This window comes from Apium graveolens, chromosome 6, assembly GCF_009905375.1.
Source record: "Apium graveolens cultivar Ventura chromosome 6, ASM990537v1, whole genome shotgun sequence".
In the NCBI taxonomy this organism is placed as follows: Eukaryota; Viridiplantae; Streptophyta; class Magnoliopsida; order Apiales; family Apiaceae; genus Apium; species Apium graveolens.
Window position 1 is genome coordinate 284590286 of NC_133652.1, and position 11252 is coordinate 284601537.

Genomic DNA, 11252 nt, shown 5'->3' on the forward strand with positions numbered 1-11252 from the left:
TAATAAAGCAAAATTTAAATTATCCATAACGGTGTATACGTTCGATATTGTGGGGGGTGAATCAGATCAAGTCCCGAGGCCATGCTAAATACGATCCAACAGCTTGGCGGACAGTCTCAATTTTACCAACTATAGGCACTGGAACCAATGCATCTTCCTGGATGACTCCATCTACTAAGACAGGAACATGTTCCGGTCGTAGAGGCACTCCATATACCGATTTGTCCGCATCTCCTTAAGTATAACCCTACCAAAAGCTACCGTGTTCTCAATTCTTTCAACTGTCAACTCAACGTCTCCTGGACCCTAGATATACATGTGAAATTAATTCATAAACATATACGGTCTCATTTCCAGGTAAATATCTATATGTAAAAAAAAATTACCTTACAAGATTCAAAACAAAAAAACAATCATCCTCCTCATTGTTGGCCATCAATTCATCAAGTTGTTCTACTCGACAACTTGCTTTATCTAAAAATTTTGGTGAATTAAGACCGGCTATCATGGCTTTCAGCTCATCAATCTGAGATGTAAAGTTTTCTTTGTTTTTTAAGCTCTTCCTTTGTTTTTCAAGCTCGTCCTTCGTTTATCGTTCCTGGTCCATAATTTTAGCTTTGCAGTTCGTGTTCCATGTCTATTTTAGCATGTTGAAGTATTTTGAAGGACTTATGAAGCTTCCAACTCCCCTGACCTTACCAGCATGCTGAGGAGTTTGCAATGCAGTACTTAGCACATCATTCATTCTACTGAGAACAACTTCACCCTTCTGCTTCTTTTCGAGTAAATCATCTTGTTAACACACATAACTCAAATTAAGTACTTGTCTTCGACTTGAGATAATAAAGTTAAGAAAAATACTTACTATTTTTCCATATATCTCAGCGAGTCCTTCATCGACCTTTTCATCATCCGTCATTCGACCAATTTTCCATAAAATGGCCCGATCAAGATCTTCTTCAGGATCCATCCATCCCACCACCTCCTACCAAAAATAATTAAAGAAGAAATTGCCATAGAGTACTTAAGAAATGTAGAAGGTTTAAATATTTAATTAATTTTTCTAGTCATACTTCTTCCTCCTGCACACCAACATAGCCTTTCCTCGACATCTTGTGGGGATATTTCCGCTCACTGACTCTCTCACTTTGATCTTTATTGACAATATGCATGCAAATGATACTTAATACATCTTTCGAATTATAATTAATAAAATATGTCCTATAACGCATACCTTCCATTCATCGTTGGTCCTCGTTGCAACAATTTTTTTCCAGGCCTCCTTACCAACAAAAGCATACTTTCTCGAGGGCTTTTTTAGCTTCTTTTTTTTCCAATAAATGGCATCACATACTTACATGTTAACTCTGACCTAAACTGTCTCCACTTTGCACTCACTGAAATCCAAATGAAATTCTCACTTTCTAGAGCCACTTTGAACATATCCTGAAGGAAAACAAACACCACGCCATATATTGGATTCTGCAACCCCAAGAAACCGTAACTAAAGGCTATGGAGACTCTTTATCGGGGTTGCAATTTTAGGCGTTGCAATAGAGTTTTTCAACCCCGGTGACACCCTATTGCAACCCTTGATTATCCGTTACAGAAACGTGTTATTGCAACACCAATGGGATTGCAATAGGTCTTGAAAAGTGATACAGTAGGGTTTGGGCTCAGTACAATATCTATGGGCCCCACAATGGGGCCCATATATGGGGTATTGATGCAACCTTTGTGCAACGCTTTTTAGTATTTTTTGCAACGTTTTTTAGTATTTTAAGTGATTATTAGCAACACTATAAAGACCTATTGCAACGCTTTTACAAAAAAAATGTTAGTAATTGTTTGTAAATTAACATGCCCATAAATAAGACCATTGTCTTAAAACCAACACAATCCACAAACCATAAATATCATTCCACCAATTATAACATCAGTTTCCCCATACTACCACTACCTTCGCCATAAAACAAAACCGGAAGTTTAAACAAGTTAAAGTTACAATCCAAAATCTAAATATAGTAGTACTGAAAAAAATAAAGTAGAACGAGAATGCTGCTAGAACGCTTCTGACTTGGTAGAACCACCTCCAGTAATAGGAGGTGGTTTACCTACAGGCTCAAGAATTTCTTCCTCCAACTCAGCGCTTTCTAATTCTTCAAGTTCGGCTTCTAGTTCATCCTGCAACTTAAAGAAGACATTCAGATAAAAGAATACTTTCTGAATCAAAGGAACATTGATAAGCAGAAAATAATGTATTCTAAGGACTACAAGAATCCAAAAATAAAATTAATGATATAGGTGAACAACATACCTCATCAAAATCAGCTGTTGCACCAATGAGAGTGGCCAGTGCTTCTTGAATCTGTTTCATGTTTCCTGTTTGCAAAAAACAAGCATCTGGGCAGAACAGAAGAGAAATCCAACAATTTTTATGTTTCTTTCCTTGCATGAAGCTTGCACAAGGCGCCCCCTGCAACTTTCCAAGGAAACACACATTTTCCAGCATCTTGTAAACTATTTGCATGTCGTACACAATATGATAAATAGCAAGAACATCATCATATATATCATTCATTTTGCACTTACTATGTTCTAATTCTTTGACACCGTACAAAATCTGTATATGTAAGTTAAAGCTCAGTTTTAGATATTTCATAATTTAGCCCAACCTAAATTTCAGTTCTAATTCTTTGTGTCGACTATACTGCATCATATATTAGACCTAAAATAGAGGTAGATGCATACATGTTGGTCCTCTCAATATGATGGGGAAATAACTGGGCCTTGAATTCTTTTGGGAACTCAACCTAGTTTAAAGGAGAAAGCGGATACAAAAAAAACAAAGTTGAATGCATATCTACAATTTGAGTGCATTGCTTTTAACATTACTATATAACAAGCATTATGAACCTTTTTTAAGATCTATAACTTTGTACAGAACTATAACTACTTCTGATATAACTTTGTATTTTAAGATCTTCTGGAAAATGAAATTAAATTCTTTAATTTAAAATGATAATCAAAATGCTACCAGCAGTTTCCTTGCACAATTAAGTTAAGCATCTTATTCAGATCACAGAGGTGTTATAAATTTACAATCATGTTATGTTTCAAACAGTTACCAGATAATAATAGCTAGACTCAAATTTAACTTCCAAGGCTATTAATGTAATATGCTAAAAGAGTAACAGGGAGTCTCTTTTAGGAGGGGAAAAGGAACTATAACATACAAATGTTTGCAATGGGCACCACCAGATCTCTACAGGGACAAGATAATGTGGAGAAATTTTATAGTTATGCATTAAAATAGTAAAACTTAATTAAAAAATGTACTTCTACACTGTCTTATTGAATCCTAATGATAAGAAGAATCATACAAATTTTAAAAAACAGTTTAAATAAAGAACTAAAATGAGAAACAAGGTTCGCAATACATAACCCACTACAAGAAATTTACAATTAGACAACACTTGACAGATAATGGTTAAAAAAAAAACCGTCGTCCTAAAAAATCATATAACGGTGAATTGAATTTGCAAAAAAAACAGTTGTGTGAGCTCCAGAACAGACAACGGATATCCATCTTTTTTAAACTGTTGTACAAGTTGTATCCTCTCATCGAGTCAGGCAACAGTTTTTTAAATATAGTGTTGTTGTAGATCTTTAACACAACGATTACAACCCGTTGTTACTCTGTTAATGTATAGGGTTAGAAGACAACGGTTTTAACATTAAATTGTGTAATTCAGACAACGGTTTTTTAGAAAGGTTGTCCTCTAAACCATCAAACAACGGAATGAAAATAGTTGTCTGAGGAATTTCAATGGGTACCACGTATTGAGGTGGCAGCACGTGATAGGTGGTAAATCATTCACAAGGATTGCTGAGGTGGCGAAATGAGAGCCCTTCATTGAAATGAGATTTGATATCGGCCGTTAGATCGAAAAATAGCTAATATTCTTATACAATGGTTTTATGTTAAAACAAAAGTGTTGTCTTAGTTAGTCTCATACAAGCTTTTAGGTATTACGTTGTGTAATTCACACAACAGTTTTTAGAAGGGTTGTATTAAAAACCTTCATACAACGGAATAAAACAGTTGTCTGAAATAGTTATTTTATAATTTAAATGGGCACCACCTGATGAGGTGGCAGCGCATGATAGGTTGTAAACATATTACTCGGATTGCTGAAGGGTCACAATGACATCCCTTGATTGAAATGAGATTAGATATTAGCCGTTAGATTGAAAAAAGCTAATATACTTACACAACGGTTTTATAATAAAAAAAAAAGCGTTGTCTTAGTCTGTCTTTACACAATGGTGTTTCGAGGAAACCATTGTAAAAGTATTACTGTATAAAATGAGATTCCCGATTACAAAGTTCAATTTTTAAATGATTTTTTCGATGATCCAACCGTACGGATGTTAAGATATATCAATTTTAGTCATATGAAAAAATTATTAAAAAATTTAAAATTCATCTTGCATGTCAGGATAGAAAAATCTGGTAAAAGTACCCCTCCCGACACCGAGACTCGTTCCCGATTTACAGGATTAATTTTTTAAAATGATTTTTCGACGATCCAACCGTACGGATGTTAAGATATATCGATTTTAGTCATAGGAAAAAATTATTAAAAAATTTGAAATACATTTTGCATGTCAGGATTAGAAAATTTTGGTAAAAGTACCCCTCCCGACAACGAGACTCGTTCCCGATTTACATGATTAATTTTTTTAAATGATTTTTCGACGATCCAACTGTACGGATGTTAAGATATATCGATTTTAGTCATAAGAAAAAATTATTAAAAAATTTGAAATTCATTTTGCATGTCAGGATTAGAAAAATCTGGTAAAAGTACCCCTCCCGACAACGAGACTCGTTCCCGATTTACAGGCTTAATTTTTTAAAATGATTTTTTGACGATCCAACCGTACGGATGTTAAGATATATCGATTTTAGTCATAAGAACAAATTATTAAAAAATTTGAAATTCATTTTGCATGTCAGGATTAGAAAAATCTGGTAAAAGTACCCCACCCGACAACGAGACTCGTTCCCGATTTACAAGATTAATTTTTTAAAATGATTTTTCGACGATCCAACCGTACGGATGTTAAGATATATCAATTTTAGTCATAAGAACAAATTATTAAAAAATTTGAAATTCATTTTACATGTCAGGATTAGAAAAATCTGGTAAAAGTACCCCTCCCGACAACGAGACTCGTTCCCGATTTACAGGATTAATTTTTTAAAATTATTTTTTGACAATCCAACCGTACGGATATTAAGATATATCGATTTTAGTCAGAAGAAAAAATTATTAGAAAATTTGAAATTCATTTTGCATGTCAGGATTAGAAAAATCTGGTAAAAGTACCCCTCCCGACAATGAGACTCGTTCCCGATTTACAGGATTAATTTTTTAAAATGATTTTTCGACGATCCAACCATACGGATGTTAAGATATATCGATTTTAGTCATAAGAAAAAATTATTAAAAAAGTTGAAATTCATTTTGCATGTCAGGATTAGAAAAATCTGGTAAAAGTACCCCTCCCGACAACGAGACTCGTTCCCGATTTACAAGATTAATTTTTAAAATGATTTTTTCGACGATCCAACCGTACGGATGTTAAGATATATCTATTTTAGTCATATGAAAAAAATTATTAAAAAATTTGAAATTCATCTTGCATGTCAGGATTAGAAAAATCCGCTAAAAGTACCCCTCCCGACAACGAGACTCGTTCTCGATTTACAAGATTAATTTTTAAAATGATTTTTTCGATGATCCAACCGTACGGATGTTAATATATATCAATTTTAGTCATATGAAAAAATTATTAAAAAATTTGAAATTCATCTTGCACGTCAAGATTAGAAAAATCCCGTAAAAGTACCCCTCCGAACAATGAGACTCGCTCCCGATTTACTAGATTAATTTTTAAAATGATTTTTTCGACGATCCGACCGTACGGATGTTAAGCTATATCAATTTTAGTCATATGAAAATCTTGTTAAAAAATTTGAAATTCATCTTGCATGTCAGGATTAGAAAAATCCGGTAAAAGTACCCCTCCCGACAACGAGACTCGTTCCCGATTTACAAGTTTAATTTTTAAAATGATTTTTTCGACGATCCAACCGTACAGATGTTAAGATATATCAATTTTAGTCATATTAAAAAATTATTAAAAAATTTATAATTCATCTTCGATGTCAGGATTAGAAAAATCCAGTAAAAGTACCACTCCCGACAACGAGACTCGTTCCTGATTTACAAGATTAATATTTAAAATTATTTTTTCGACGATCCAACCGTACGGATGTTAAGATATATCAATTTTATTCATATGAAAAAATTATTGAGATATTTTCCTATCAACATAGTAATTTTTTAAAATGATATTTTCGAAGATCCAATTGTATTGTGATATATCGATTGTAATCATATAAAAAATTATTCAAAAAATTTTAAATTTATCTTGTATGATTTTATAATGAAAATCAAATAGAAGTGCAATTCCAAAAAATAAGACTCTTTCTTGATTAAATAATTAATTTCTTAAAAAATATTTTTAGGATCATGTTGCACAATGTTAATATATATTAACTTTAGTTATGTAGAAAAATAAATTAAAATTTTCAAATTTGTTTCAAATGATTTTATATAAAAAATTATGTGAAATTATTTAAAATAAAAATTATTCTATTAATATAGAGTAAAAAAATAGGTATTTAATTATAATATATAATTAAGAAAAATAATTTATGATTTTTTCATTTTTCACAAAATTTTTTATTTCCCCCTTTAATTTTCATTTCCCTCTCCCTTCTAATTTTCATTTCCCCCTTACCTCTCCCCTTCCCCTTTGTTAGATCTGATCGGTTCTCTCTCTCCCTACTCTTCCATCTCTCTCCCACGACTCTTCTCTCTCCTCTCTCCACCTTGTACCTGGTTTTGCTTAAAATCACATGAATTAAGTGTGTATTATGATGGGTTTAGGTTTTTGAGTTTTCAAACCCTAACCATCTCACTCACCCAATCTTGTTTCTCTTTTACAAAATTGCCTATGAATTCAGCTCAACTATTAAGATTCAGTTCAAGGTTAGGTTCTATATTTGTTGTGCTTAATTTACTCCATGGGTTTCGTCTTTTGAGGCCTTGGAGAAGAAAGAGACTGAGATTTTCCCTTCCGAGATGGTACAAGTAATATTCTCAAGCACAATGAGATTCTGGTTCCAATTAGAGGATCCCAACAACTAGATGAAATTCTAAAGGAGTTGAAACAAAAAATCGGCAAATTAAAGTAAGCAAGATGTTGATTAAGCTCAATTTCTTTTTATATATGGTTACATTTTCTTTTCATCTACTGCTGTATGTTTTTGCTTTTGAAATGCTAGTGTTTTATGCTAGTGCCTTTATCCCCAAGCCCTTAATGCTGCTCTTAATCCCCAAGCCATGGCTTCTCTCCAACAAGCACAGGTCCTCTTTCCATCTCTCTCTCTCTCTCACTCTCTCCCTCTCCACCCTCTCTACTCTCTCCCTACCCCTCTCCACCCCTCACGTATGTTGTGACTGTAGCTGTTTACACGCCCCCTGTTTACACGCCCCCTGATTGACTGTGGAACTGATACAACGATTAATGGACTTTTGTTATTTGAGCGTATTGAAGGCATGTTATGATGCGTGTCATTCAACTTCAACAGCTAAACTTCTGATACCACAAGGAGAGTGGCTGACTGCTGAGCTTGATTCCTGCTCTTTCCGCTGCAATCGTTTTAATTAGAGTTTGAAGGAATACAATTAAATCAGTAGATTGTTCTTGATAATATTGGGGGAATGTTGTTGTTGTTTATCAGGTAGTAATATGTACTATTAAGATTATGTTTACTAGTGTATATCATGATATTTTTAGACATTCTTTTATTCATTTTAAGTATATTTTAGTTTGAAAATATATTTGAAGAAATTTATGATTAAGTAGTAATTGTTTAATTACTATATTTAATTTGATTACTATAATTTAATTTTAAGTAGCATATGAAGTAATATGAAGTATGAGTAGTTTTTTTTCTTTTATTAAAAAGTATGTGATTGTGGGTTTTTTAATTATATGTAGATTTACCGAGTGTCAAAAATTAAGTTCACGTGTCATTCTTGTCATTAGCACTGCTTATGTCTTGTACAGGGCATCTTTATTCCACTCATGAATGAAAGATGTGAACATTGGTATTCTACCTCATGGCTGCTCTTGTTGTTGTACATTGTTGCTGTAAGTTTTCGTGGACTTAAAGGACCTGAAATTCCAGGGGCACGGCGTGAAGGTTTGGCTGCAAACCACCCTGTTGTTTTAGTACCTGGCCTGAGTAATGTGTATCATGTTCAAATATAACCTAACAGGCTAACAAACTAAGGACCCAAACATAATAAATCAAACTATCAAAGCCCGAAATAGCCAGGCTAAGATAAAATCCAGTTTATAGCCAAACCAATCTAATATGTGTCAATATATATAACAAAATAACAGGGATGATCCCCTTAAATTCTCGTGTGATGTTTTTTTTAGTTCACGGTTTCTGTTCCTGATGCATGTATACATTTACTCTCTCGTCAATTGCTTTGAAAGAATAGAATTAAAAGTTTGATTGTTTAAATTAGTCATTGTTCATGTAAGGTGAATATAAGCTTTATATTTTGTATAGCCCATACATAAACTAACATAAATGTTTTTTTTCTGATGAATGTTTAGGCAAGGCAATCACTTATCATCAGAGTACTTTTTCCTATGCTTGCTCATCCCCGTCATCCTGTAAGTTCTTATTCTCTACTTTATCTTCATGTATAAACATATACAGATTAGTGTTTGAATCATTTCTTGAAGAAACTAATATTTTAACTTCTACTAAAATCTAGCCAATATTGGAGAAACTAATTAAGGTCAGAAATAACTTGTAAGATATCGTCAAAACAGAAAAACAATCGCTAATAAATTAATAATGGTGATTTAAGATGTTAGGATGCTTATTAATGGCTGTAATTTCCGCCAGAACCTTAAGATTAATTTAAAAATGTGATTTTGTTAATGTTATATATGTATCAGCTCTGGAGAAGAGACATCGAGTCCCCTCTGCCTAGAATCGGTTTAATAAGTGAGTATCGATCAGACCAACATTGTCAGTATAAATGCATACATAAATATATATGTCTGTGATGATATATGTGGGTGTCAATATGCAGGGATGAAATTCAACGAATCAAAGCAGCAAATCCAGATATCAGCCACAGAGAAGCATTTAGTGCTGCGGCTAAATGTAAGTATCCCCTTGTTATAAATGAACATCAGGGTTCGGACTTTTTGATACAATGATTAGGCTAATATGAAAAAAGAAATCTCTCTTTTTTACCAATTTCACTTCATCAGTGGACACATTTTCCACCCATCCATTTTGGTCTCATGACTGCTGATCAAACTACTGCCAAGAAGATCTTGAGTTTTAGGTTGTGTTGAACATTGCAACCTTTATATTATTATTTTTAGCTTGGAGAGCAATGTCGGTTTAGAATAGTGATATATAATATTTACTGTTTGCCCAATACTGCAACTTTCTGATGATGGTTGATTGAAATTTAAGTTTAAGAACAGCCTTAATTCTTTATGATTGAGATTCTGTTTCAGGAATTTGAGCCACCTGTACCTGTTCATCCTGAGGTAGACCCAAAAATAGTAGCTTAAGTTATTCTGGGGGGAGGTGCTGGAACTTGTCTGTTTCCACGGACTAGCAGAAGAGCTAAACCAGCTGTAAGTGATTATTTCATGTGTGTTTGTGAAATAGTTTTTCCTGTGGTTGCTTATTATACATTGAGTTTCTTTTAGGAAGTATGTATTATTTGAAATGCAGAAATTGTTTCATATGGAAGTAATTATGAAGATTATATGTAATGTTTGGTGAGGTAGCAGAGAGTTACAAAGATTTTGCAGCTAGCCTTCCTGAAGATGAGTGCCGATTATGCGGTTTATGACTATGATTTTGTGACCTTAGAGAATTAGCACAAGAGCAGAATTTTATTCATTTCATGGTAAGTACAAAATACAAGGTCTTAATTTTGTTTTATTTGCATTCCATTTCATTAAGTTCATTTATTTCTCATGTGTATATGGTTGCAAAGGTGTCCTGATACTGTAAAAGGTAAGGAGCAAAATGATTTACACAAGCTCTGACAGATTCAAGAGGGAACTCGATGGCATCCAGTTTGAGTTGCAAGCCACTAATCCAATGGGACTTGATGTTTTCAATAGCTGAGCCAATTAAAATGTATAGAGAATCTTTAAGTTATACTTCTAATTCTTGTAGAGAATTTTTGTATTGTAAATTTAATTTCAATTGTGAAATAACAATTGGATTGTCATAATACAATTTAATTTTAAAATTGGTTTATTTCAAACAATGAAATTAAATTTGTAAATAGTTGTGTGAAAGCCACTTAAAAAATGATGAAAACCGTTGTATGTCTCACTGCACATATTTTTTTTTAAAAACTGTTGTCTTTTAATATTTTTTGCAATGTATTAAATCTTTTACTCCATTGTCTTTTAAAAAAACATTCATAAAAGAAGCTTATAAACGGTTGTTTATGACAATATCGTATAAGGTAACAATAATGGTTTTTGTACAAAACCATTGTTGTTAAGTTAGATAGACAATAGTTTAATAAAGAAACAGTTGTTTTAAAAAAGTTCCAACAATGGTAAATATAGAGTACCCGTTGTGCCTTCTTGATTGTAACCACTATTAAAAACAGTTGTCTAATTTCTCTTATTACAAGGGTTAAAACAACCGTTGTCTGGTATTCTATCACACGAGTGTTGGATAGACAACGGAAACTATACATGTCACACAACGGTGCAAAACTGTTGTATGATTGCAAATATGTTGTAGTGACCATATATAACCAGATATAAGCAATAAACAAGTGTGTGTGTGTGTGTGTCATTTCACAGATTAACTATTACATATATTAATAGACCCTTGATGCCAGAGACATTAACATTTTAGATATGATGCCAAAGAAATATAGATTTTGATGTTTTACTATTAAATGTATAGCAAGTACAGATACTATAAACTATACGTTCTTGTATACATGTGTGTGTTCAATACTGTATGTATCATAAGTTCTTGGGTTTGAACTAAAAGAATTCATCAGTTAGCCATATATAATTGTGGACAA

General features: G+C 32.9%; 1 long non-coding RNA gene across 3 annotated transcripts; it reads left to right on the forward strand.

Moving 5' to 3' along the window:
- The first annotated feature begins 7738 nt into the window (after positions 1-7738).
- Positions 7739-9806, forward strand: LOC141664076 (uncharacterized). 3 transcript variants are annotated; one of them, XR_012551811.1, is made up of 5 exons: positions 7739-7882; positions 8773-8832; positions 9124-9172; positions 9261-9334; positions 9700-9806. It is a non-coding gene; the product is annotated as an uncharacterized LOC141664076 (long non-coding RNA). The 3 variants fall into 3 exon arrangements; XR_012551812.1 differs by lacking the exon at positions 7739-7882 and adding an exon at positions 8282-8347; XR_012551810.1 differs by lacking the exons at positions 7739-7882; positions 8773-8832 and having other exon boundaries at positions 9081-9172; positions 9700-9805.
- Positions 9807-11252: the final 1446 nt, after the last annotated feature.